We start from the raw sequence: 14,439 nt of genomic DNA, 5'->3' as shown, positions 1-14,439 counted from the left end.
ATTAGCAATATGCATTTCCGCGAAAAGGCTGGATACCTTAACATATCGAAAAGCCAGTGGCAAATTAGAGCTGTGTACTGCATTGCACTAAAGGATTGGCTGGGCCCCAGAGATCTGGACAAGTCACTATGCGAAAGGGAAACAACCAACAGAGAGTACGTATGTAAAGAATGAGGCCAAATGCTGCTGAGCTTGACACAGTGAGTGTACATGCTGTTTTAAAAAGTATCATTTACTTATAGGATAAAAGCTAAGATCCATATTTGGATGATGATTTAAATTATGTAATCTATGGCTAGTTCTTCAAAACACTTGAACATATACACATTATGAAAAATTATTTTGGCCAAAAAAGTAACCTGGTGGAGTTCACAGAACTGATTATTATTTTCTAATTCAATTTTATCTCCAGTACCTTGAAAAACTACTGGCTCAGTGACTTATTAGAAAGATAATCTATAACTTAACATGCATATACATAGGTAGGGGTTTCAGGCTAATGCGAACTATTCTCTTACCATTGCTATCTGGGTGAATTAAATTCACTGAGTCGGCCTCTCATGGGCACCTGAAATTCTCTCCCCTTTGATCTTGTTCCTCCTCTGCTTTTTTACAACTCAAACTTTCTTTCAGGATTTCTATTCCATATTGCCCTTGCTTTTTAGGAGATCTATTTCCTGGTATGACCCTGGCTAGGGAGATAGGTATATTTCTGGCTTTATCCTGGAAGAGAATGTGGGTTCTCATGTTTTTCGAAGCAGAGTACCAACAAGACAAGCCAACCCCTCTGTTGTTAATGTTTACTGCCTTTCTTAGAGAAACTCTGATATGTGGGTCATTAGCACACAGACAACGGTCAGGAAGAGGATTGGATTGATGGAAGGAGCAGACACACAGCCTAGGGTAAATCACACAAGGTTCACGTATCAAAAAACAGAGAAGAAAGTCAGTGCACAGTGCTGGAAGCTAACATCTAAGGGAGTAAGTGCCACATCAGACCTTGTGAAAGCTCAGCTGGCCCCCTTCAAGGCCAAAGTTACATACAGCAAAACTTACGTGCCACAAGACTGGAATAGTTCCACACATAGTCTAGTCTGGACATGTGCAAAAGACCACCCATCAAAGCCAAGTACATACTATCAGTTTGGGGCACAATGGGCCACATGACCCCAGAGCTTCAGGTATGCACAAGGTCCTCATGCATCCCTCACAGCCTCTCCAGGCCTATACATCCTGGTTCACATACTTCCCGGAAGTTAGAATCACAGACATAGAACAGGGCTTTGTTGCCCAAATGCCTATAGACATCAAAGTCACAGTCATTTGAGGAACTACCAGGCAAATCCTGCCATGTGTTATTATACTAAAAAATCTCCCTACCTGCCATCCCCATAAGGGTGAAAAGAGGAAAGAACAAATACTCTCCATTGTTTGAAGAGTATTACATGCTATTTGCTTATCAGTTTCTGTAAATTTTGACCCATACATGAATGCTAAATATTAAAACTAGTATTTTTTTTTAATGAAATAAAATATGGTGCCATAGAAATCTTTTAACGACAAACACCGCGGTACTGCCCATCTTTTTTTTTTCCTCTCTCTTTACTCACATAGAACTAAATTAATAGTTAACTAAATTAGAACTAAATTAGAAAAATTAGGCCCACCTAACTGGTTACCTGCTCTTCTAAAAAAAATGAAAAAGGAATTCTTTTTTTTTTTTAATAATTTATTTTTTAAATTTATTGGGGTGACAATTGTTAGTAAAATTACATAGATTTCAGGTGTACAATTCAGGTGTATTACATCATCTATAAATCACATTGTGTTTTCATCACCCAGAGTCAGTTCTCCTTCCATCACCATATATTTGATCCCCCTTACCCTCATCTCCCACGCCCCACCCCACTTACCCTCTGGTAACCACTAAACTATTGTCTGTGTCTATGAGTTTCTGTTTCTCATTTGTTTGTCTTGTTCGAAAAAGGAATTCTTAATCTTGAATGCTAACAACTTTTATCAACAAGCTTGGTGAGACACTTTTGGAGTTACTGAGGCCCCCGGCTTCACATTTGAGGACTGCTGGCTTAGTCCAGAACTGTGGCTAATTCCCACTGAATGAATGACAGGAGCAGGACCTATTTCTAGGTACCACCTTCTCTTTTCCTCATCTCCTACCTTCTCCTACTTAATACACTTAAATACTCCAGTCCTCACAATTTAATCTTTTTTTTCTTTTTCTTTTATTTAATACTTGGAAAATAAGGTTAATACAGCTGTAGAGACTTGGGCCATCACTCTTTTATTTCTGCCACCTTGTTCTCATTATACTTTTCAAAACACAAAAACATTTCCCTCAAAAACAACATTTCATTTTGATAAAGACTCTGGATACATGTGGAAAAAGTCCTTATTCAAATGGATCTGAAGATTGTAGGATTTATTCTGTATGGTTTTGTTTGATACAATAGCTCAAGTCACTCAAGAAATCATTGTAATTTAATAATCTTCTTCCCTGAACCCTTGTCTACATGCCCCAGATGTACACACAGAAATACGTGTTTCCATATCTGTAGAGCACTTACCCTCTGATCTGTACAAAGTGATGTCGCAAACCCTATTTTAGGAACCCTGACTTCTCCAAGTCTTGGTTCAACTGATGGCAGGTTTACCTCAAGGGAAAGTTTTAGAACACTGGCCTTTCACGGGGCTTAAGAACAGAAATGTGACACATTTAGAAGCCTATTTAACACCGTCTACAGCTATTTTTCCCATTTTGGGAAGCTGTCTATGCTTTTTTTCTTCATACAGTAAAGGCTTACATATGTTTAGGCTGTCAGGCAACCTGAGAAATTTCCTCTTACTATGTACAATCTAGAGGCCACAATTTATCATAATATAGAAATTTTGCTCTTTGTTTAAAAATAAAAACAAAAACCAGTAACACCTTTGGAACATTTTCATGGGGTAAGAAAGACCACCTACTCCACTTATCCACATTTTTGACACCTAAAACCCCAACCTTGCTGGACTGAATAGGAAGACAGACTGAGGTCCACGAGGATAAGACTGAAGACATAAATTATTAATTCAAGCCAGAAGGAAAAGGAAGACCCTGCAGAATTCTAACAAATCAGTAAATCAGTCTTGGATTACTTGTAAGATTTATATACAGCTGAATGTGAGTTAGGGATGGGGAGGGAGAGGAGGGAGGGAAGGAAGGAGGAAGGGAGAGAGATAGAGAGAGAGTGAGAGAGTGAGAGAGAGAGTGAGAGAGTGAGAGAGAGAGTGAGAGAGAGAGAGAGAGAGAGAGAGAGAGAGAGAGAGAGAGAGAGAGAGAGAGAGAGACTTAAAGTTCTCTGATTGCAGTTCTTCTAAGCTAATCTTAGGAAACTCTCATCTTTTAATTAAAGCAAGAAATCGCAAACAATGCCACAAGAACAGCTTTGTCTGTGATCACACGGGCAACTTCTGGACTAGGGCTTATTGCAATGAACTGTATTCTTCACTCTGCACAGAGACATGTAGAGAACTGTTAGCAGGGAGTTGTGAAAGTATTCGGTTACTGCAAAAGTAATTGCAGTTTTTGCAATTATTTTTAACCGCAATTACTTTTGCACCAACCTAATACTTAGGACAGGCCCAGGTATTGTAAACCACAGTGGCACAGCCATTCATCTCCTCCTAAGGGAGGGATGCACTGTATGCGCTGTTCCTGGGGACTCTGGCAGGGGTATGGATCTCTTTTTCCATAGGCGCTTATCGAGTAACCGTTGCATTCACAGGCTGGCATAGGGTACAGGTACTGTTGATCCTGTGAGCCGTGCTTAGAAAAATTAGATGGCCTGGTTTAAAGTGCCACAGAAGCATCCTGCTTAGAATACTGCAGATAGAAACAAGGGGAAAAGCTACTTAATCAAAAGTGATAAAAATAGAATTATTTATTGAATCAATTGAGATTACCATGAGAAAAATTAGTGGTTTAGATCAGACTTGCAAATACTTTTTTGTTTTAAATGCTGCTCTGCAAAATATTATTTACTTTAACTTATTCTTTTAGACCCAAACACCTTTATACAATAGCTGCCTCTTCTACTATTTCTGATACATTTCATAATAATGACTATTACTGCAATATGGTGAAATAAGAAAACACTGATTTTATTGCAGTTCTAGCATTTACCATCTAACGTACCTAATTTAAAGGAAAAGAAAGTCTCTTAAATTCTCTGTAACTTGATTTCCTTATTTATAAACTGAATAATGTATATGTGAAATAATATCTCTGTGACCTTATTGTGAAGATTTAAGTTAATAAGAGTGAAATAATTTTAAAAGTTAAAAGCACTAATTATTTATAAAATATTAATATTATATACATCATATCTTACCATTAAAACATGAGAAAAATCATGTGATCAGACTATAAGTGATAAAAGATAATGACAAAATAATAAATCTGCTTTTTGAAAAAATATACCAGAGCTTACACATCCAAATGTGTGCTGGTTTTTCACAATAGACATCTTGAGAGGCAGTAATTTAATGGGACAGTACTGCTCAAACATGTTTGAAGTTCTTTCATTTGTTTGTTTATTTGTTTTTGGAATTGCTATCAGAAACCAACTTACAAGCAACAAGAAAATCATTCCTAATTAGTTTGTCATTAAATCTTGTTTAGCACAAAAAGCAGTACTCCTAATTTAAACCCCTGACACATTCATCAAACTTAGATTTGTTTGGCTCATAGCACTCAAAAAATTAGTCACACTTGAAAAAGATAACTGGCCAGGATTTTCAAAGTGAGTATTATAGACTCTGAAAGTAATTCCAAAATAATAGTTTCAGAATTTTTTGAATAAAGCAGTATCATTGGAATAATTGTATAGCTTCCAAGATAATTATTTAGAGAGGACAACACTATTGCATGAGTAATTTCTGACTATATTTTTAAAAAATCAGTTCCAATACTTCATAGTCCTGCTTTAAACATTATAATGTCCCTTGTATCCTCTAGTTTCCATAAAGAGAAGAGAGGATTGGTTGGTGGGAAAAATCTATACCTCATACCATTTAAGTTGATAATTGCAAAGTTGTGAATTTTACAAAATTCACCTTAGACAACAATACATGTTAAAATATTAATTCTATTCCTGAAATTATATTGATTAATTAAATATCTACCTTTTAAATATCAGACTTTGTCAGTTAAAACAAAATGAAGTGATACCAAATACCAAATCATGAGCAAAGACCCAACACGGTCCTGGGTAACTAAAGCAACCGCTGTCCTAGATCATTTTTCTTGTTTGAATTAGTCAGTACTTATGGTGAATTAAAAGCAGCCACAAATTTTTTGCCCCTCCCTCCAATATCCCCCCCATTTGAATCTGAGCTGGCCCTTGATAGCTTTAACCAACAGAATGCAGCAAAAGTAATACTGTATCGTTTTAAAGACTGAGCTTTAAAATATCTGCAGTTTCTGCCTTCATGCTTGAAATGTTTCCTTTGCCACCATACTGTTAGACCCTAAGCCCATGAAGCAGCCATAGGAAGGAAAACCAAGATAGTCTAATTAATAGTCCCAGCTGAGTTCCTCAAAATCAAACTAGGAGTCCTGTGAGTGAGCCCCCTTGGATGTTCCAGCCAGAGATGACCTCAGCCCCAGCTGACACCACTTAGAGTATAACCTAACTCTCCTACTTATCAGCTATGTTTCTAGAGCCAATTATTTAATCCTCTGTGTTTCAACTTCCTCATTTTTAAACTGCAAGAATAATAATCACTGTCTTATTGGTTTGTTGTTGTTAAAAGGAAATAAAAGATGGAATGCATTTATGTAACAGTAGCTATCATCAGACTGATAAATAAATTTGCCATTTCCACATTGGTTTTTTTGTTTTAAATCTTGCCATCAAGCTAATATAAGCTAAGTATCACTCTCATACCTGCTATCTCACTTGGGAATCTCTCTCCACTGCTTATCTTTAATTTTATTTCTAGAAAATGTCAACACATTTATTAAAGAGACTATCATGACAATTATACATAATTATACCTGTTTCTTGATGAGGACATAGGCAATAATTCAATGGAAGTTTGTTACAGGTTTTTCTTCAAGTGAGCATATTCTGTCATCATCATCACCATCATCATTTTGCTCATGTGTCGTGATTTCTATAAGTTTTTGATGAAAATTATCCAGAGTATGTTTATAATGTGCAACCGCTGCTTCTCTCCTCCATTGGATAAATGCCCTAGAACCTGAGGTCACGTCATGTCATGGAATACTATTCTGTGATAAAAAGGAATGACAACTGATACATGCAATAAATTAGGTAGATCTCAAGGGCATTATCCTGAATAAAAAAAGCTAATCTCAACAGGTTGTTAGTGTATGATTCCATTTACATTACATTCTTGAAATACCAAAATTATAGAGATGAAAAAATGAGTAATGGGTGCCAATAAGCAGAGATGGTGGAAGAAAAGGGTTGTGTGCGACTGATAGAAAAGTTATGTATCTTGATTGGGTGTTGGTTGCACAAACCTACATAAGCAATAGGATGGCATGAAATTATACACATACATTGAATCAATGTCACTCTACTGGTTGTGGTATTATACTATGGTTATGTATCTGTCAACATTGACAGAAACTGGTTTAAAGGGTACACGGGACCATCTGTGTGACTTTTGCAACTTCCTATGAATCTATGATTATTTTAAAATTAAAAATTGTTTTAAAATACTAAATGTTGGTGAGAGTGGGGATCAAGTAAACATGTCAAACACTTTGGAAACTGTCAGTAACTAGTAAACCAAACCTAGACCTGTCCTATGATCTAGCAATCGCAGTCTTAGCTATATACTCAAGAAATGTGAATGATTATGTCCACCGAAAGATATATACAAGAATGTTCACGAAAAAAGAACAATAATGGAGGTATCACACTTCCTGACTTTGGCTTGTACTACAGGGCTACAATAATCAAAATAGCATGGTATTGGCAGAAAAACAGACACATAGACCAATGGAATAGAATTGAGAACCCAGAAATAAAACCACATAAATATGGACAGATAATTTTTGACAAAGAAGCTAAAAATATGCAATGGAGGAAAGACAGCCTCTTCAATAAATAGTGCTGGGAGAATTGGATAACCACGTGCAAAAGAATGAAACTGGACTGCTATTTGTCACCATGTACCAAAATTAATTCAAAATGGATCAAAGACTTAAGCATAAGACCTGACACAATAAACTGCATAGAAGAAAACATAGGTACTAAACTTATGGACCTTGGGTTCAAAGAGCATTTTATGAATTTGACTCCAAAGGCAATGAAAGTAAAAGCTGAAATAAACTAATGGGACTATATGAAACTTAAAAGCTTCTGCACAGCAAAAGAAACCATCGACAAAATAAAGAGGCAACCAACTGAATTGGAGAAGATTTTTGCATACAGTGCCTCTGATAAGGGGCTAATATCCAGAATATACAAGGAACTCATGAAACTCAACAACAAAAAAACAAACAACCCAATTGTAAAATGGGCAGAGGACCTGGAGAGACATTTCTCCAAAGAGGACATACAAATGGCAAATAGACATATGAAAAAATGCTCAACATCACTAATCATCAGAGAAATGCAAATCAAAATCACAATGAGATATCACCTCACCCCAGTCAGAATGGCTATCATCAACAAGACAAATAGTAACAAGTGTTGGAGAGGCTGTGGAAAAAAAGGAAGCCTCATACACTGTTGGTGGGAATGCAGATTGGTGCAGCCATTATGGAAGGCAGTGTGGAGGTTCCTCAAAAAATTACGAATAGAATTACCATATGACCCAGCAATCCCTCTCCTGGGTATCTACCCAAAAAATCTGAAAACATTTAGAGATAAAGACACGTGTGCTCCAATGTTCATTGCAGCTTTGTTTACAGTGGCCAAGACATGGAAACAACCAAAATGTCCCCCGATAGATGAATGGATAAAGAAGTTATGGTATATATACACAATGGAATACTATTCAGCGGTAAGAAAAGATGATATAGGAACATTTATGACAACATGGATGGATCTTGAGAGTGTAATGCTGAACAAAATAAGTCAGACAGAAAAAGCAGAGAACCATGTGATTTCACTGATATGTGGTATATAAACCAAAAACAACAAAAGAACAAGACAAACAAATGAGAAACAGAAACTCATAGACACAGACAATAGTTTAGTGGTTACCAGAGGGTAAGGTGGGTGGGGGTGGGAGATGAGGGTAAGGGGGATCAAATATACGGTGATGGAAGGAGCACTGACTCTGGGTGGTGAACACACAATGGGATTTATAGATGATGTAATACAGAATTGTACACCTGAAATCTATGTAATTTTACTAACAATTGTCACCCCAATAAATTTAAAAAAAATTAAAAAATAAAAAGGATAAAAATAAAAACTTAAATAAAAAAAACAGGTAAGCACCAGGATTTCCTCCCTTTGCTCTGTTATGTGTGTGGCACTGATGATAGGAGGCAGATAAAACTGAGAAGCCATAAAAGAATATATTCTGATATTGGGGCTAATAAAATTGTGTGAAATTAACAAGTTGGGCTTAAACCAGGGTCCTGACCAGATCCCACAGAATGGGGATCTATGATACACGCAGAAGACTCTGTGTCCCTTTCAATTGCCCCAGGATCCCTACAAGCCCCTGGCACAGGTAAGAGACCTGGTGCAGTAACATATGTACATCTGCCAGATTATTTTTAAACCTTGAGGGAAGAGGCAAATCAAAGTAGTATACCTCTTATTACTTCAAAGTGCTAATTCCACAATAATTGTCTGCATTTAATTTAAAATTAAATGAGATTTCAATTTAATTTTAATTTTAATTTAAAATTAAAATGAGATTTCTTCAAAAAGCAACATTCTTGACACTTCTTGTCAAGACGCCTCAGGTTAAACAATAAAACAGGCTGAGGTTTGAACTTATCTCTCACATTATATTTTAATTATGCTGCTATTTTTATTTGTAGTTCTTAACATGCTTCTGTCACTGTCACAGAACACTGGGGAATCCCCTTTGCATCTAACATAACACCAGTTAATCCCCTTCCTCACGAACCCAGAACTGCAGGGCCTTATGGTGCAACCGGAGGATTACCAACCTTTTGCAGAGGGAGTCATTTTTATTGGTTTTATTAAATCTGTTTTATTACTTTGCTGAAAAAAGCAACAGGATTATGACATCACGGAGGAAACAGTTCATACACTTGCATAAGAGTTAACTGATCTTTGCTTATATAATGACAGCAATTTAGGGTAAAAATCTGGTTGTGTTGAGTGCAACCCAGACAGCATTTCTGTGACGCCAGTCCTCGAATTCCTCTAGGAGTCCCTACACATTGTCTTTCCTGGTATATGAGCAGTCCCAACTCCATGTGATGGCTACCACTTTCCTCCTTTCCTGTCTGGATTCCTAAAGGGCTCTTGTTGAAGCCAGTGAGACCTGGCCCATGAAGCTTGTACAGTGGCACCAATTGTACATCGAATTCTACTTCTGCGCTATTCCATTTGTATCAGTCTAGTCCTGTTACTATGTGTGCCTCAGTGTGGGTCAATTAAACGGTTTTTATCTTTTTGCCACTATACATAGGATCTGAAGCAATAAGACCTGGCACCTTAAAAATATCAGAGTTTAAGAAAGTGAAACAACTCCATACCATAATGATCGATACATGTCGTTAAAATTTTGTCCAAACCCATAGAGTGTACAACACTAAGAGTGAACCCTAATGTAAACTATGGACTCTGGGTGATAATGATGTGTCAGTGTAGGTTCATCAGTTGTACCCCTCTGGTGGGGAACGTTGATAATGGGGGGAGCTGTGCATGTGGAGGGGGGAAGGGGTATATGGAAAAATCTCTGTACCTTTCTCTCAGTTCTGCTGTGAACTGCAAATTGTTCTTAAAAAGTAGTCGATAAAAAAAATATATATCAGAGAATTTAATTAACAAAATAGGTGGGGTTTTTTATTATTATTACTTAGCTTTAACTGTCACTTTTATAAAAGCTTCCTTTCCAAGGGCTCAAGTTGAACTAGCTGTTGGGTATGGTCTCCATACAGCGGATCAGATCACCTTCCCCTCTGTCTTGGTCCACTGTCTTTGAGCCAAATTTATGTGCATCAACTTTTCTTCCCTTAGTGTGAATTCTTCATAAGAGGCTCCTGGATGCTATGGGCAGGTAAGACCCAAGTGAACCAATCCTTGTGCAGACAGGTAAAAATGACATCCCTAGCACACCTTTATGGCTCAGCTGGTTCGTAGACACTTGCCCAATTACACCAAAGCAAGGGAAACTACCAACCTCTAATCTACCAGCACAGCACACAGTTCAGGTAGAGACCGTGAAGGAAATCTGCTTTGGGTTATTTGGCTCATTATTTCAACATTTTATCCCAGAGTAACAAATTTTAAAAGAGGACAAAATTGGTCCCAATTTCATAAAATATATTATCTCAGCACTTCCATCTTGTAGCTTTTTAGTATTATTTCCTACAGCAATGGTCCCTTTTTTTTTTCCAATTGTTTAATATGTACTCCTTACATTTTCCCAGCTTCCACCAGCAGGGACCAGTTAAATATCTTCCTGATTGAGCCCTTCCTGCTGGCCAAGAGCTCACTCAATAGTGGAGAGACGTCTAAGGTTAGTGAGAATAAGTACCCTGAGACACAAGGAGAGAGTATGATCAGTAACTTAGAAATGACATTTCACTGTGAAGAGCAATGAGGCATTTTTCTACCACACTGTGTATGCCAACTTGAAAAGGAAATTTGTTCTTCCTGCAACTTTCTGTAGCCAAGGAGAGCCTTTAAACTTACCTCCTGTATGTCCCACTTAATTGTGTATATGTGACCAGGAATTGGTAAATACCATTTACATTTTATAATTAATTCCAGAAGCTAATTTGCTTTCAATGGGTGTTTGTTTAGTTCTGTTTCTTGGAAAGAAGCATTGACAGGGAGCATCCTTTCACGATTATACTGGTCCTTTCTCTCTAATGGACAGAAAAATCCCTGCGGCTGCAATGCCAGCAGCAACAAGAATGTCACAGATGTTAGCAGGTTTGCTATCAAGTATCTGTTGACATTTCAAATGTGTGCTGTGTCTTCCAGGACCTGCACCCTGGCTTTCTGTGCCCTCGGAAAGTAACATCCTTCAATTCTTCCCTGAGATAAATGTTTATGATTTGTCCACCACACTTTCCAGAATACTAATGTTGTTTAGGATGCAGACAATCTTTGAAACGTCTTCAGATATTTAAGGGTCCTTAGAACTGGAAACAACTTTTAAGGTCATCCAAATCATTTTATAGACCCAGTTTGAGTGACCAGCTTGAGACCACCCAGGCTACTGGCAGCAAAGCCAGGACAAAGCCAGTGCGCTCGACACTCAGTATTACATTCTTTAAGTATATTTGGGTTTTGTCCTATTACAAGAAGCATTCTTTACAGGGTTGAACCTCCATCTCTCAGTTCCTATTTTAACGCACAGAAAGCTGTTGCAGCTATTGGAGAACATCCAATAGAAAGTTCCCTGGAGTACAATGTGAGGAGCCCTGAGTATCAACTTGTCTTGGTTGATTGTGATTATATTCACATGATTTCAGTTACTTTTGTCCTTCATGAGACTGAGAATAAAGTTGGCACAGTACTTTATCTACAAGTTGTGGTGAGGTCATCGTTGTGAAAATAGATTGCAAAGATAGAGTGGTACACTTAGCATTCTATTATTATAATGCACTCTTATTTCCATACTTTCAAAATAAAAACAAATTGATTCTATGTTTAGGCCGTGCAGCACTGATTCATTAGAATGTGCAACCAGTCCTTTTAGGTCACTTACCCATGCAAACACTGGGTTCTTAGGACATCCCTAAAGCCTGTAAAGGCAAGAGAGGAGGGGTAGGTCTATTAATTTCATTATAGCGCTTGCATTTCTTTGAAGAGTTAGACCTTATCTTGTGACTGGTGACCTAACCTCTTCTCTTTTGCTGTACTATCCTCCACACACTCATTATTCTGGTTTTTACTCCTAGGCTTGGTCCCTATTGCCACAGATGTAAAAAAAAAAAAAAAAAAAAAAATCCCTAATTAGAAGTACACATCACTGCTGGGTGTGGCCCACATTTGTTAGAATCTGACAATGGCATCGCTCAACCAAATAAAATGGAAAACGAGATGTACTGCAGTAAGATGTGAGATCTATGATACTTAAATCAAGGTGTTCAAGAAATATTCGAAGTGAGTCCAAACCAAATAACAAATCCCATGACTGGTCAACAAATAAAAGGAGACACTGAGGCCTTATATGTGACTTATTATAGCAATTTGAGAAAGTAGCCTCTTAGACCCTAAGATATCAATCCTATAAACACAGATTTTCAGTTTTTATTAACAACTGGATGACTCTGTAGTTTATGACCTTGAGGATATCTCTAGTTGCCTCTTTCTCCATATCGAAGGGAAGGTCAATACCATTTAAGCAGTTTTGAGACTGATAGGCTTAAGCATAAAGATAATTATTGTTTAACTGCTTCCACATCACTTTCTTAAATTGTCCTACAATGCCAAATATGATCATATATTAGGATTCCTGATATACACTGTATATTCAATTCAGATTTGGCAGTGATTTCTATTCTTATTTCATATTTACTTGAGTAAGATCTCCTTGGGTCATAGCTAGCAGTCCAATGTACTTTGACTGAATTAGAATCTGATATGAAAAGACTTCAGCTGAATAATATTGTTTAGAAGTCTTGACTATACTAGCAGTCGTTTGCACTTCAATAAAAATTTCAAAGAAATTTGGTCTCAGCTATACTGAAGACCATCATAATGTTCCAAAAAGCCAACAGTTTATTTAACAAAAAAATATAACCCTAAGTAGGGAGACAAGACTCAATAGTTCATGTATCAGTTTCAAATATCAACCTTGCTATGAATCTGTCTTATGAAAAATATCACTCATCTCCGTTTTCAGTCTTCTTTAAGCACCCATCCCTCTTCTCATATCATTGGCCCATGTGTGTACTACATATATTTATTCAGAAACCCCAGGGACCCATCCTCCTTTTTTTTTCTTTTTCTGTATCTTTAAATTTAATAGAGACTAGGAAGCAGAATCTTTCTGGATATTTAATCTATATATGTTGCTTTTACCTTTCAACCAATTATGTTTAGCATAACAGGTTTTTAAATTATAGTTAATTATTATTAAAGGTTCCTAGGTAAAAATATAAATATTAATGAAAAAAGCATAGTGAAAATTATGTTGATAAAGAAATCTGTTATAAATTCATAAAGAATGAGACTCACTATATTAGCTCATTATGGCTGCATACCAAATTACTTCAAAAGTTAATGGTTTAAAACCACAAACGTTTATTATCTTACAGTTTCTGTGGGTCAGGAATCCAGATTCATCTTAATCGAGTTCTCTGATTCAGGGTGTCTGACAAGATTCTAGTCAAGGTAACAAACAGGGCTGCCTGCATCTCATAGCTTCACTGGGTAAAGAGCCACTTCTATTCACTTCTCTGGTTGTTGGTAGGATTCAGTTCCTCATGGTTGTTTGTTGAACTCAAGGCTTCAGTTCTTCACCGGCTATGGTAAAAGACCACCCTCAGTTCCTTGCCATGAACCTTTTCCAACATAGCAATTTGCTTCACCAAAGTGTGCAAGTAAGAAAAGTCAGAGGAAGTATGCAAGTAAGATGGAAGTCACAATCTTTTATAACCTAATATCAGAATTGGCATCCTATTAATTTTGTCATATTCTATTCATTAGAAAAAAGTCACTAGTTCTAGCCATACTCAAAGGGAGGGGATTACAGAAGACATGAATAGCCAGGAGGTGGGGATCATTGGGAGCCATCGTAGAGGCTGCCAACCACACCCAGACATCCGGCCAGCAGAATTCCAGTAAGCTCAGCCATTTGGGATATAGTCATAAAAGCTAAAGCCTACAAAAGGGGTAGCAAAGGAGATAGATATTCCAAGGCCATTGCCCTTTTTGACCAAAAGATGAAGTTATTCTCAAACTTATAGAAAAAAAAAAAGCCAAATTAACTTGAAAAATTAGTAAAAATTAAACTCACTGATTTCACAAACTTAGGTGGGTTTACTAAGAAAAGTTCAATTCTAGTTATTAGAGATGGCAAATTAAAGATAATAGGAAAAGATGGGATGCTAAAAGCTGATATATTAAACGGTTATGTGGTGACGATTGAAGAAATAGCAGAGATTCCTTCAATTATCAACGATATCTGTCCTTTAATCACCAGGGCATCTGGCCAGCACATGATATCCCTAAGGGGATCAAACTATGACACTGTAAAATAAAGGCACTCCTTTGTGTGTCTTCTTGA

This window comes from Rhinolophus sinicus, linkage group LG05, assembly GCF_036562045.2.
Source record: "Rhinolophus sinicus isolate RSC01 linkage group LG05, ASM3656204v1, whole genome shotgun sequence".
Classification (NCBI taxonomy): Eukaryota; Metazoa; Chordata; class Mammalia; order Chiroptera; family Rhinolophidae; genus Rhinolophus; species Rhinolophus sinicus.
The sequence above is the reverse complement of the archived record's forward strand: the minus strand, read 5'-3'. Positions refer to the sequence as shown.